The sequence below is a fragment of the Leuresthes tenuis genome, unplaced genomic scaffold, assembly GCF_036924035.1.
Source record: "Leuresthes tenuis unplaced genomic scaffold, fLeuTen1.0.hap1 SCAF_8, whole genome shotgun sequence".
Classification (NCBI taxonomy): domain Eukaryota; kingdom Metazoa; phylum Chordata; class Actinopteri; order Atheriniformes; family Atherinopsidae; genus Leuresthes; species Leuresthes tenuis.
Genome location: NW_027325362.1, coordinates 12,212,896 through 12,224,759, shown reverse-complemented (window position 1 = coordinate 12,224,759; position 11,864 = coordinate 12,212,896).

Sequence of the window (11,864 nt, the reverse complement as noted above, 5' to 3'; positions counted from 1 at the left end):
GCATGCTACTTTTTAAATGTCGTAATGAGGAGGAGTGAATAGAAAATTGATCATTCTTTTTTCGTGTTTCACCCCGTTTTCCACTCCTGTTACCGTGTCAGTGATCAAACCGTCTGATTTACAGTAATTAACAGGGCTCAGATGACGCAGCGATGGATATATCTGAGTTTAGTTTTCGTTTTATTTTCACATTTCCAGCAAGTTTCCAAGTCAATAAAATAATCCAAGACCAACAATTAAATATTATATGCAATCTGGTATATATAATCAGATTTCAAGGATTACAGGTCATCGTCCCTTAGCAGTGCATGCTTTCAATCTGCAACTTATTTATACAAGATCTGCCATTATCAAAGAATCAACCTTATTAAATCACTGTTACTAATTTCACCCGTTGTGTTTAACATTCATTTGACGTTACTTTATTGATTAAGTGTTATGTTACAGCACTTAACTCCCCTGGTTTTAGAAATGCCCCTTTCATAATAATCAATATAATGAAAACATTATTATCACAATGTTACAATGTTTACAATGAATGATGTACCCAGCTTTTTAAATTACAACACAAACACAGCAAAGAAAAAATCCAATGATTCCAGTGATCTTCAGCCACTTTGGCTTCTGGCATCTTAAAACGAGCCAATTCCATCAGTATGTTGGGGTATTTTTTTGTAGCTTAGCTACAACTTAGCTACTGATACTGGGTACACGTGCAGCACTGGCAGGTAAAACAGGTGAACTCTCTCAGGAGACCAAGTGAACAGGAATTCACAGCGAACAATTCAACATCTCTCTCTATATATAGTCTTAAAGCTGAGTCAAGAAATGTTCGAGTTGTTCCTGCAGCCATGTTTCGATTAAATACTAACATTGTCTTCCTAATAGTCCTGCTGTGTCCTCATCAGGGGTCCAAGCGATTTCACACTTACATGATGATCAAAAAAATGAAATGGTTTAACCCTCTTTCCACCTTTTCTCCATTTTGTTCATGCTCTGCATCCTAGACGTCTCCTCTTCAACCCCACCTGGAGTCTTATTCCAGGCATTGCTCGACTAAGCTCAGTTAGCTGCTCTAACAGGTTAACAACTTCCTCTATGGTTATGCATCATAACAGATGTAAATAATTGCCAGAATCCCCATCAGAAATAATCCCAGAAGCACAGCAACCAAATTAGCAAAGAAAATGTCTCAGAAATCAGTGTTTTGACACAAAATAGCTCAGCAGAAAATCTCAAGAAGAGGTACAGTGACCATTTAAGTGACTGTATCAGTGCTTAAGGAAGTACGGAGCCCCGCAGAGGACACGGGGGGAAAATGATGGATGAAAAAAAAAAAGAAAAAAGGACGGACTTTTGCGAGATCTCGCAAAACTTTGGCGAGATCCCGAGAAAGTTGTTTCGTTGAGGAAAGGAGAGGAGCAATGAAGGACGACTTGGAGAGCTTCTGGAATTTAAGAGAGGTCCCAAAAGAGGACATAAATCGAATGAAGAGAGACAAGGTGGGCATAATAATAGGCTAATATTATATAATAATTCATTCATATTCATTAAAAATTCATTAGTCGATGTAGCAACGCAGACCCCGAGTCAGTGACAGGGTAAAAACTAGGGCTAGTGTTTAAGTGAGCATAACGTTGTGTCGTTATGCGTTTCATTTGACTTGCTTTATGCTTTATGTAGAGCTACGTGTGTGTAGGCTACTGTAGCCATAGCAACTATGGACGCCATGGCTAGTTGTGTGTACTGCAGAGGCTGGTACAATGAAATACAACAAAACTGACCACCATCACTTGAATATGAATACGAAAAAGAAAAGAATGCATGTCGTGTGTCACATTTTGTGGTACAAGTGTCTGAAACAGCTAGGTTTTCATCTTGCTTGTCCTAGTGATAAATAAGCTTAGCATAACATACTTTTACTGTAGCTTTTTTAAAAATTAATAACCGAGTGTTTGTCAGACCTAAACAAAACCAAAACATACATCAACACATTTCTGCAGCAGAATAAATACAAGTATCTCTGTGTATCTCTTTCTGTTCTTACTGTAATGCCAGCTATGTTCAGTTGCATTGAAACACTGCAGTGACACTGTTTTGAAAGGGGAGAGTTATGGCTTTGAGTCTGTGTGTGTGTGTGTGTTTATCATTCATGTTCAAAGCAAGCATCTCAAATATGTCTTTTCATATTTTATGTTTGCAGATTGACAAGACAGTTTTACAGGTGATGACCAGATGGCCAAATATGTCACATCCTACGGTGACCGGATAGCTGTCCTTTAATTTTGTAAACAAACAGAGACCGCTGAGTGCAGCACAGAGAAGGAGACGGTTTTACAAAGTCTAATTCAAGCAGCCAGCTTTCCCCATCAGCCTCAGCCAACAACCCAGGAAATCCACAGAGCACACTGTGTGCTTCAGTTTGCAGGATAAAGCTTATTCAAGATCTTTTGGCTTTATTCATGGACAGCAGTATAACGAATTTGACTTTAAAGATGGAATTTGTAAATGAAAAAGCTGTAGATGATGCAGGAGTGTCAAGGGAAGTTTACACAGCATTCTGGGAGCAATTTCTGGAACAATGTGAGGGGGAAACAGAGCGAGTTCCACAACTGAGGCCAAATGGCAGCAGCAGGTGGGTGTATCTGGGTGAAGGGATTGGTAGATCATGGTGTCGTGCCAGTGAGGCTATCAGTGGCTTTCATTTTTGCCTGCATTCATGGACTTGGCAGTGTTGATGTAGACATCTTGATGGCATCATTTCTCAACTACTTACCTCCCTCAGCTGTGGAGAAGGCTCTCCAGGGCACAATGGAGGAAGATGATGAGGAGGACTTGCTTGAACCTTTTACCAGGATGGGTTCCCATTTCCTACCTCCAAAGGGCGGCATGAAGGCTGCCATAGAAACAATGGCTCACAAAGCCATTCTGCAAGAGCCAAAATGTATAGTTGATTGCTTCACCACACCCGTGTCACAGGTAAAACCGAAACTGGTGGACAAGGAAAGTCTGTTGTTTGTTTATGAGTCGAAAAAGGCCACAGGCAAAAGAGTGTCACAACTGTTTGAAGCAACGAAGGTGGTGCTGTCTCAGAGAGAGCAGACAACCTTTAACCATCTCCAGCGTTATGTGAAAAATGCTGACCAGACTAAGCCTGAGAAAATCCTAAGCTTTTGCACTGGGTCTTCTGTCATATGTGTTGACAAAATCATGATTCGCTTTAATGTTGAAACTGGGCTTAGCAGAAGGCCTGTTGGTCACAGCTGTGGAGCAACACTTGAACTACCAAGTATGTACAGCTCTTACCCTGAATATGACAACATTCTCTCCAGCAACTACTTAGAAATGGACTAAGACTGCTCTTCTTTAAACTTGAGAGCAGTCTTGATTGGGCCTAATGGTAACATTGTATGGTTGATGATCTGAACTGGACTGAACTGTGTGGTGAGCAGTCTGCAATTTTATTTTCTGTTGGTGCAATAGTACACCACAATAGCTTCACTGGATTTATTATTTTTTTTAAATGATACTTTGAAAATGGCCGCAGCTTTCATTTCCACAATTTTGAGCCTAACCCACTTTAAAGGCTAAACTTGTTTTCAAGAATGTTACAGAGTTGTCCATCACTGGAAGAACTGTTTAAGTGTTTAAGGTTAAACTGCCAAATCAGTATTATTATTATATCAGTTATAATGTTGAGTGTTCATGTTTACCTAATCTGCGAGTGGATTTTGCTTGTATGAAATGTGGACCTGAAAAGACCAGCTTCTAACTCATACTATGCTTAATGGGCCTTCAGAATGATTATGAAATATTTCAGTTATATTACTCTAATTTACTGTCACCACATAATAACTTGATGCCATCTCAGGTATTTTTTATAGAATGTGTGTGCATTTTACCACATTAAAGTTGGTCTGAATTAACAAACTGCACAGATGAGGCATAATTACAATTTATTCAGGGTTGCAGTCCAGGATTTGCCACAGGAAAAAGAAAACAACCATTAATAAAACATTTTCTCAAAAATACCAAGCGTTTGTGCTGTTTTCTACTCAACTCTGACATTACAGTGTTCAATGTCAGTTTGTCAGTTACGTGTCACTTAATGTTTGTTGTGGAAGTAATAGACCTTATGTTTTTTTTGTGATGAATCATATTTTACAAAAGAAGGACACATTGATCAAATATTGTTAGTTTTCTCCAGCAGTTGTCGGTTTAAGAGCACACAGACACTCTCTTGGTGGTGGATGTGAGGCTCATCACTGACTTACAGAGTTGCAGTGATGGCTGGAGTCAGATGAGACTCGGCCATAAAAATATGGCACAGTTCATATACATCTGGATCACATGGTATTGGCGAAATACACATTCATCTTTGCACAGCTGAAGATGTTCATCTAGCCTCATCTTCAACAGGGGAAAGGAAGTCTGTGGTCACATAGAGTCCCTCCAAGTAACTGTCAGCGGGTCTGGAGGAATGGGGACGAGGAACCTCTGGAAGTCATTCACACGACCATTTTCAGTGCCAAGATCGTCCCTAACAATTCTGGGGCAGCCCCCCCAAAACGTCACACTGCTTCAGTGCAATAGCCTCCGGCCAGCTTCGGGTCACTGTTTGTCGTGTACGCATTACGCCACATTATTTTTCGAGAGAAACCATCAATGCTTCCATTGATGCAGAAGCCATATGACTTCAGTTTATCATACGAGTCCATGTGCCAGATGAAGTTCGTCCCTTTTGAGAAGTGAGAAGTAGTCTTCTTGGGCTTCCTGCTTTTCTCAATCTCAATGCGACTCACCTCGGATCCAGTTCCTTAAGTGCCAACCTCACATTCTATTTTCTCACCAGTAGTCCAGATTCTCTGCACTTGGCATACATCCAGCGATACCCATGTAACAGCCCGGAGTGTTGCAGTTGGTTTTGAATTAAATCCACCAAGACAGCAAGATCCGAATAGTCTTTGCGTCGAGAAAGTTCTCTCTCGCTCAGGAATCTTTTGAGGTGTCTCTCCCTAATTTCAAAGCCGTGACTACTACTGAGCATCGTTTTTATCTCACTGTATTTTAGGCCCATTTCAAAATAAAATTCAATAAACTCCATGTTTGTATGTATTTCCATGGGCCCAACTAAACCGGATAATTGTCGATCTCATATGATCTCGCGAAACTTCGCGAGAAAGTTTTGCGAGATCTCGCAAAATTCGTATTATTGGAGTCTTTTATAAGCTCAAATAAAATGACTGACTGTTTAATCTAAATATTTTTGTGCATCCCAAATCCACATTTATGATGGTTGAACTGACTACTTACTTTTAAATGTCTTAACTTTTTCAACTTATTTGCCTAATGATTATGTATTCCAAATCAGTTTGACAGACTACATGATTTTTGTAGCTTGTACTTTAGTCATATTGATGTAATCAAGGATGAGAGAAAATGTTTTCCTCTATAATGACAATATGTATCCTGGGCACAAACTGTCACTGTTGTTACAGTTGCATACAAGGTTTCATGTTATACTCAGCTTCAGTATTTGTTTTATCTATTTAATAGCTACAAGTTGAAGGCAGGAGAGACGTGGTCATCTGGTACAGACTGAAAACCTTTATTTGGACCAGGGGTGTCAAACTCAAATACTCAGTCGGCCAACATTTTTAAAAATGCAAAAAACTTTAACAAGTCGAGGGTCAGGGCAGGCTAATTAAATGTTCTTTTTCCACGTTCAGCAGACACACCCCTGTGTGGTAAATTTCCTCCACAAAAATGAGCTGAAATGTCAATGATTTATATCATCTGCTTTGGCAAAGTTGACTGCTTGTGTTCTGCTGCTCATCACAATTAATTTTTGAGGCTTTGCAACAGAGCAACTCCTGGTATATGATGCAGTGATCAGAAGCCAGCTGACCTGCCACATTTTCTTCCTGCCTCTTCTCCTAGTTCCTTCCCACCCATCCACTCTTATGATCTCACTGCGATGCTCCTTTGGTTTGCAGTCCAACAAGCTTTTTTTTCCCCTTGACACACGGCCTTACAGACTTTTTCTTACAGTTTAAAAAAACAAAGATCTCCCTTGAGGAAAAAATGCTCAATGCTGATGTTTTGCCACCTCTGCAGCAACAGTACAACTGGCCTTGGCAGCAGCCTGGCTCTATGATGTGGCTTCTGAGATCATCGCTGCTGTAACACCAGACCTCTTCTTCACTCTTACTTTTTGAGCTTTTGTAACATGTACAGATGCTGGAATCTTTGATGCTTTGTTTCAAAGTGTCTTCTCACGTATCTTATAACAAAGCCACACTGTTTCCACACAGAAGACGGAGCTTTGTGCTTTACAACAGTAACTCTGTCCCCCCAAGTGAGTTAAACCTGGTTTCAAAGTCCACTTTTTGATTACCGGGGGGCTATAAAGACCCCCGGGTAATAAGCCGCAATATCAACGATTGACGGCTAACGGGTCTATTTTCATACATAAAGTGTACCGGGTTATAAGGCGCATTAAATGAAACAAAACTCAGATAAGTCAAACTTTATTCAACTCACTTGTTGTACTGTGTGACTGATAGTGTTGAGTTTGAAATCTGCTTTGTAAGCATGTCTCTTAAGAGGAGACATTTTTAGGGCACCGGGTATAGAAAATGAATGAATGAATGAATGAAAACACCTTAATGTTGAAGCACAGATCATATTACTCCGCGAGGCTCATGACTACAGTGGCCGTAATGCTCAATCCATTAAGCAGTGCAACTTCGTAGCTAACCAAGGCCGTGCTAAAACACTTTGACAGATTTTTGAGCGTCGCGTGCCACATAAAATCGGTTCTAGGTCAGAAAGCACAACCAGAATGAATTCATACATTAGGCGCACCGCATTTTAAGGCGCACTGATTTTGAGAAAATTAGAGAATTTTAAGTGCACCTTATGGTCCAAAAAATACGGTAACCTTTTTTTGAGGAGAGGGTTGTTGAAATTTGAAACAGAGTTGCATCATCAGGCTAATAGAAAACTAGTGAGGTTTGTGCTCATGGTCCTAATGCACTAAAGCGCTTAAAACACTTGCATTTCATTGCATTTTTTTACTTAGTCAGGGCTGCCCTTTGTCACTGATTCTGTTCATAACATTTATAGACAGAATTTCTAGGTTCAAGGCCCAGGGTCAGAGGGTTTCTTGTTCAGTCGAGTTAGGATTTTTGCTTTTTACAGATGATGTGATCCTGTTGGCTTCGTCAAGTGGAGATCTCCAGCAGGTACGGGGGCAGTTTTCAGCTGAGTGTGAGGCAGCTCACTGCCTTAAGTGGAGGAGGGTTGTGGGTTGTGACAGAAAGAATGAGATCCCAAATACAAGTGGTGGAAATTAGCTTTATCTGAAAACCAGGTGGACATCCAACCTGACCAACCACATGCTGATGGTAGTCATGATGAGGGGCAGGCAGCTGAGGGAATTTCACCGGAGGAGGAGGTACCGGTTGGATTTGCGGTGTGATGATGAGAAATATGTGGTTTATTGCTGTCAAAACAAACATGTAACTAACAAGCATGCCAATAATAAATAGATTGGCAAGCACAAATGCCCGCGAGTTCAAATTTATCTCTGCATAATTCATGCAGATTAGGCTCTTTTTGTTCAAGAGAACCAAAAGTTTGAGGGGGAGAAGTGTTTTCCATCTTGGCACTATTTATCTTTGTCTTCTCTTCCATGGTGAGTGGTGCAGTGTCTGTGGAATAGGCTACAAATGTTGTTTGGGGGGCTACAAATAGTCGGTCTATTTGGGGGGGAAAGTCCAAGGCTGCTTTTTGGTGCCAGTCCATCCCTGGTCACTGCTCCTCCACATCAAAAGGAGCCAGTTGAGGTGGTGAGGGCATCTGGTCATCTACCCTGGTGACTTGTCCTAGCGTGAAGAGGCATTGGGGCAGACCTGGGACCTACCAGAAAGACTGTAACTCAGTTAGCTTGGAAATGACTCAGTGTCCCCTCAGAAGAGCTGGAGGAGGTGGATGAAAATGGATAGATGAATGGAGGGGAATAAGTATAAACTACCCCTAGTTAAATGCACTCAAGCTCAAATGTGATGTAATTCATCAAGTATGGCTTTAATGACCTAATACGTGAAATCTATTCACCCCCTCATTGATCCCCTGATAGCTTTCCAATGTGTGACTGAAACAGAGGAACCTAATGAGTGTGTTTGACCTCTGTGGACCTTTGAAGTTAAGTAATAAGGGTTAAAGCGGTACTGTGGTGTCTTTGACAAAGATACTTTGTTTCAAACCATGTTTTTTTGTCTGTGCTTTCCACATTAGGTGTACCTGATCAACGTCACTTACTCAGACTCCACTTCCCATGTCGTCTACCGGAGATACAGCAAGTTCTTTGATTTGCAGGTATGGTATACAGGCAAAGTAACACAATGCTTTTATAAGTTTAATTTATAGCAGCACAGGAAGTTGCTCAAAAGCCATAAAGTTTGACATTTTCTTTCAGGAATCGCCTTAATATGCCTTCATCATACTGTCACATTATATCCTATGAGGTCAGTCTGACCTTTTGGTCACTTGTATCTGCTCAGCTGCTGCAAGCAGTGCGTTTCATGAAAGGTCTCATTTAAGATGACAGCTTGTAAATAGGGAAATGGGGGAAATCCAGTCCTTTGCTGAGGCAAGGAAAAACATGACCTCAGCCAGGATATAGAATGCAGCATGGAGCAAAGTCTCTAGGAACTTTTAATCCTAAAACATTGAGTGAAATATCTGCATTTTTTTAAAACAATGACTCCAGTGTACAGCTTTTTTGTTGGCAAGAAAGCAAATCTAAACTTTAACATAGTCTTAAAAGACATTTAAACCTAAATGAATGGACAGTTTATCACGTAGTTTCCTTGCAAAAGGTTGTCTCTGGCTCTTGTGTGATATCCCTCTCAGCCAGACTGCTCTCTACAGCCCTGTGGCTCCGGTGGGCTGGTTGCAGGAAACCCTTTGTTCTCTAGTCTCTTGCTAATCGCCAGGAAAATTCAGCCCTGGTCTGTTTGATTGAAACAGAGCTTCTCTCCTGTCTTTATAAACATTAGTCTTATCCATAGATCCCTCCTGCCTAGGTGTGTTTGTCTGGCCATGATAATCTGCGAAGAACAGCACTCTGCAGCTGTCCATACAAAATCGTTAAGGGGATAAAATGTTTTATTTGTCCTGAAATGAACGTAGGCATTTATATGTCTACAGTGAAGCAAGCCAGCAAGAAAATTCAGGATTCATGTTTCATTTAGCCGCCGTCAAAGAAAGACTTCAATAAGCAGCTTCTCACTTCTTATCTCCTTTTCCTCCAAAGGAAAATGAGACAATTCCTTGCACCTGCAACTTTCAATGGATTGCTAGATTATTTTCATACCAGCCTATATACTGGAATTCATGTTAATACATTTGATGACAAGAGGGTAAGTGTAGGCAGCCTGTGACAGCCTTTCACAAAAAACTACAGGAGGTACATTTTTTTATTATTCATCTGGATCCCAAATAAATGGTTTCTGAAGGATTGTTGCACCACAATCTATCTGCAGTAAACAACCATCAAGGAGGTGTCAAAACACAACCCCGCAATGGAAGTAGATTGTTTTCCCACTTGAACATTCCTCCTAACTTCCCCATGTCTGAGATTCCACACAGAACAGTATCTGTGCCTGCTTCACAGTGTGGTCTCTTGTCGTCTGCTCCTCCCTCCTTTCTCATGTGAGTGCAGTTAAGTAAGAAAGCTTCAACTGATCATCACTACTGTCACAGAAGCTGTTTTTATTTTTCCATTTATCCTTAATTTATGTCGTTTCTATCTTCAGGAATTTATTCAAAACAGTTATTATCAACTGCTTGGAGCAGAATCAGAAATACTTTAGTGCAGAAGGAGGGATGTGATTACATCTTAGAACCTGTTTCTGTCACAGTCTATGTTTTATCGGTCACAGTTTATGTTTAATCATGGTTTCAGTTGGGTTCTAGTCATGTTTTTCCCCTGCCATGTCACCTGGCTCATTGTTCACAGCTGCACCTCATTCACTGATCACTCCCTCCACAGTATTTAGTCTTCTGGTTTCCTTTCAGTCACAGCAGAATCCTTACCTCACTTCATGCCTTGCCACTCAGATAAGTCTCATTTTGCCATTCTCAGTCTTGTTTTTCATGGTTTTGTTATTTCATAGTTTGGTGTTTTTGATAATCCGACTCAGCTGCGTTTTTTGTTCTTGCTCCTTGTCCCCTTTTTGTTAATAAACCTTGTTCCGTTTGAAAGAACTGCATCTGGGTCCTACCTCTCCGAACCGTGACCGTTTCTGCTTGAACATGTTTATTTTCCCTGTGGGCAGCCTGCAGCTTTATACACCGAGGTTTCCTGGACTGAGTCTAAGAGAGAAATATGGATTAATTACAGCTTCCCTGGCCCCTGAATTCTCAGAATGAAAGATGCGCGTAATGTGAGAAATGTTTTCTTGCTGGGTTTAGTTCCAAGTTGTTTGGCTGTTGCCATAGAAATAGCTTTTACACCTGTCCTGTGGGGCTGTGAACACTCGCAGGCAGGTCCTGTGGGGTGATGTCATCCTCACTTCTGGAGGAGAAGCCTCACTGTCAGCACCGAGTGAACTTTCCCATCTTGGAGGGAGTGTCCGGCTACACTCAGCTTGCAAGCTCTTCATAGTTCAGAGGAGAGGGAAATGCCATGCTCTGAGAAAATTTGAGATTTAGCAAAGGCAGCAGATGCAATCAGAAAAAAAGAACCACAGGATGGGAAACAAAACCACTCCTTACTTCAGAAGTCCTACAAACAACTCCTACAGGTCCAGACAGACTGGATCAAACATCACTCACCAAACTGGATTCTGTTTGTCCACCTGGTTCTTTTTTGGCTCAGCTTCGATGGAGACTTGTGTCCTGGGCCCCTCCTCCCAGCTGAGTGTGCTTAAAGGGGAACTCTGGTATTTTAAACCTAGACCTTATTTCTGGCATGAAATACCTTCAAATCCACTACTTGATTATTGTAGCTAAAAGATTTAAAAACAAAAGCACATTTCAAAATTATTACGAAAAAATAAATGTGTGCCTATTTTCACAAGGTTCAACAATGGTCCCCATGGCAGTTGTTATCAATGGCATTGTTGAGGGCTTTATTCTATTTAGACATGAACACTACATTAGTGCGGTTTTTAAATGTGCTGCGTTTATTGCCCCTAAGACACGTTGTCCAATGTGGTCCTTTTCCCCCCCTCACAGTTGAAATACTATCTTGAGATAAAAAATATAATTCACCAAATTCAAATCTAGGGGTTTATGAGTTTTGAAGTTTGTATTTGACCCCAGTTCCGTCGATTTTATCTCCTGCATTCCTAAAAACTTTGTGCCATCGTGACATCAAATGAAATACTTAAATATTGAAGTACTGTACAGCCATAAACGCACATAAACCCCCTTCTCACTCTGCACAATGTTCCAAAATGGTGTGTAACGCCACCATATGGGGGGAAAGTAGCCGAGCTCAACGTCAGTGTTGTGCTTAACCTCGTGCTTTCACCTCTTCCACTAGAGAGCAGCAGAGTCCTTTGGCAAATGTCCGGTTAAAGTTAAGAATGTGCATATTTGAGAAGAATCCTGTGGCAATTCTGTTGGAACATGTTGGTCCTGCTTTAAAAGAGAAATGCTTCCAGGGGCCTGTTTTAGGGGTGGTCATCTTAATCCACATTCGGTTCCACGTTAATAAAAGTGATCCCGCACCAAAACTGTCTGACTTCACCGCTTCTTGAAGGGTCCAGTGAAGTGTGTCCTGTGCTGAGGAGGGACCGCCCCGCGCGCGACCGCCTGCCCCTCTGCTCTGAGCTGCAGCGGCGCAGCCC